Below are 3,195 nucleotides of genomic sequence, written 5' to 3'. Positions count from 1 at the left end.
GAAAGCGGTTTAATTTGGTTTAGACCACYAAATTTTTCATATTTTGTAAGAAATTCCTGCAAAATTCTTCCCACATATCCGTACAAGAAATGAGAAATATTATTAAAAGTATAGGTATAATTTCAAGTCCTTAATATTATATTGATTTTTTTCATTAATGTTTCAAATGATTCAGTTTAAATAAGAAAGAGAACTGCAAAGCTGGAGTGCATGGTCTTAATGGTTTAACACTTGTCTAAGAAACAAGCAGACAGGAGAGTGTTAGTAAATGTTTATGCATTACAGAAATGCCTTCTGCATCACAYACTATGCACTCAGACTCCAAATGTACATAGCAACAGTGCTGATTAAAAACAACCTCTTTTGCCTTTTAATTACTGTGACATATGGGAGCATATGTTCTAAATGCATTTCTTCRGCATATTTTATGTGTAGAAGATCTTGGGAGGGGTGGGGGAAAATGAAATGGTTGGAACAAGTAGTTGAAGACAAGAACGAAACCCTTCTCTCCTTGGAGTCACTGAATTATTTGCTTCTGCTGCCTCTGAGCYGGGTTTCACTCCAAGAAATTCAGCAAAGCCAGTCACTATGAGGCATAGGACATAGCCCATATTAGCATTAGTCCTATAAAAGWTTATGAGGGCAAATTTTTGTATCTTTGAGAGACCCATTGATTATAGAYAGCCTCTGCTTATGCAATCCCAATTGCAGAATTCGTACCACATTCTTCAGATATTTCAAAATAAATTTTCCAAATTCTTTACCTTTTATTTTAGAATAGAACACTCTGCATTTCTTTCTTAGCATACGCGTTAATTAGTATTATCAAGATWAATTCTTGGTCAAAGTATGATAGCAAAATCCAAAGCACATTTAAAAAGCAAAACAAAATAGTTTTGGCGCACAAGTGATGTAAATATTTATATCAATTCATTTGCCATAGAAGGATATTTTAATGTACTTCTCGATGTCTATTGCTTCTAAAAATGTACCAAATGCACCACTGATCTACCAAATTTATACCACTGCTCTTGGCATGCTCACTCAAGACATTACATTAAAATACAGAATCATCAAAAATTATGCTTCAGAAATGGCACCTTCGCCTTTCAGATCTGCATAGACAGAAACTGGCTTCTTTGTTCCAAAAAGCTAGAAGGGAAATCCGGCTCAAAAGCCAGGCAGGGGKTTAACAGGTCAAGAGAATTTGAAAGTTTATCAGTGGGGGAGACGTTGTCTTTTGGAAAGTGCATTTTATCAAGACCAGACAGACCAAACTGTGGCACGTCCCTAAGAGGAGCTGACTCATGTCCGAAGCRTCTGGGAACGTCAGCGCACGTCTTCCAGGGCGCTGGGCGCTGGGGCTCTCACGAAGGCAGCGGGACCACGGCACAAATGGGGACAACAGCACTGGGGCTGGGAGCCAAGGCCTCCATCAGCAGCAATGCCGATCCCGCAGGATCTGCAGGACACGAGCTGCTTGCTCGTGACCAATAYATCCCCACAAACCAACCACACTACCTCTCCCAAGAGCACCACAGCAGCCCCTCCTCCATCCCCTTTACCCCTTAATTAATTGAATAATTAGCGCACGATCCCCTGGCCCTGTCCCGCGGGCAGTGCCTGGGGGCTGTGCGCGGGCCCGCGCAGCGCCGCTCACCTGCGTGCGTCGCCTCGCGCCGCCAGGGGGCGCCGCCGCACCGCGCACCCAACCTCGCACCCAACCTCGCACCCTGCACCCCGTACCCTGCACCCCGTACCCTGCACCCCGTACCSCGCAACCCGCACTGCACCATGCACCCCGTACCGCGCACTGCACCCCGTATTGCGCTGCGCACCGCACGCTGCACCAGCACCGCACACCGCTCCGCGGCCTCGACGGCGCGGCCGCACGCCGCGCAGGAGTGCGGCGACCCCCGGGGCGCCTGGCACCTACGGGGGGTTGTTTCGTTTGCCCCGTTTTTTACTGCCCCTCACTCTCAGTTTTTCGCAGTCTTTACTGCTCGTCTCTCAGTTCGCACTGCTGCTGCCTGCAGCGGTGAAACCCCGCGTTTTAATAAGGGGACGTCGCGAGGGGGCCCTGCCAAGAGCGTGTAGCGAAGCCGCCTCTGCCATCCCCTCGTGCGGGGGCACCGTGCTGAGGGCGGCCCCCGGTCCCTGCGCGGGGGACCTGCCTCGTGCCGCGTTCCCCGCCTGCCCCAGGGCTGAGGCTGCCCTCGGGAGACGCGACGCTGCCCTGGGAGGCACTGCGGGGCAGGGCGGATCTCCCGCTGCTGCGGAGCCGGGGGCCGCGCACCTTCCCCGCCCGATCCCCGCGCAGCGGCTGGGGGCACCGGCCCGGCCTCGGGGGCGCTTGTGCGTGAGGCCAGACGGTACCGGAGGGGGGTRTTTCATGGCTGTGGGCTCCAGAGGGTGACGTGCCTTTACTCGACGGGGTGCTTTTTTGAGGGGGGTCGTGCAGCCGGTCTGCCCAGGGACTTCCCTGCTCCGCCGCCCGCCCCTGCGAGCCTGTCGCTCCGCCGCTGCCCCGCCGGATCCCCCCGGGCCGCGTCGGGGCGGCGGGGTGGTCGCTGGCACGGCGGGCCGGCCGCTGCCCTCCCTCATGCCGCAGGAATGCGCCGAGGTATGCGCCAGTTTCCAGAAGTGGATCCCCTTCTCTGCTGGAGCAGGGGAGCGCGCATATATCATCCGGTGGCAGCCAGCCACCTCTCCTGCAGTTTCGTAACCGCTTACGAGGGTAAATTGAGAGTCGGGAACAGCCCTCTATTAAGTAGCAGATTGGGAAGAGGCTCTTCCCACTTGGAGGAGGCGAGTCTTCCCAGGCGGACCCGCACTTCGGGAGCTACAGTAACCCCGGGTCCCCTCCGCGYCCAGCTGCTGCCGCTGCTGCTACTCGCCGCTCCCTCCACAAGGTGCCCCCGGAGCTTCATCCTTCTCTTCCATCCAGGTCCCACGGCTGCCGTCGCCGCCGGAGCTGCCACCGCGCCCGGCCCCCGCCGCCCGCAAGGTCTGTGCGAGCCCGGCAGCCGCGCGTGTGCTCATGCGTGGGTCCCTGTGGGTCCGCGTGTCCGTGTGGTTCCTCGTGTCCATGTGTGCCCGTGCGCGCCCGTGCCCGTGTGCTTGTGTGCGTGTGTCCGCGTGTGTCTGCGGTACCCGTGTGAGGTGTCCGTGTGTGTCCATGTGCGCCCGTGTGCC

At 55.5% G+C, this 3,195-nt stretch overlaps 1 protein-coding gene across 1 annotated transcript in view; it reads left to right on the top strand.

The window, feature by feature from the left end:
- Positions 1–2,983: 2,983 nt before the first annotated feature.
- Positions 2,984–3,195, top strand: part of COL12A1 (collagen type XII alpha 1 chain) — a 92,440-nt gene continuing 92,228 nt past the window's right edge. The window contains exon 1 of the mRNA XM_026051259.1: positions 2,984–3,007. The gene's annotated coding sequence lies outside the window, so the exon portion shown is untranslated. The remainder of the gene's footprint in view (positions 3,008–3,195) is intronic.

The sequence above is a fragment of the Nothoprocta perdicaria genome, unplaced genomic scaffold, assembly GCF_003342845.1.
Source record: "Nothoprocta perdicaria isolate Ctin4 unplaced genomic scaffold, notPer1 scaffold_74, whole genome shotgun sequence".
In the NCBI taxonomy this organism is placed as follows: Eukaryota; Metazoa; Chordata; class Aves; order Tinamiformes; family Tinamidae; genus Nothoprocta; species Nothoprocta perdicaria.
Note: the sequence above shows the minus strand (reverse complement) of the source record. Positions and strands in the feature narration are given on the sequence as shown.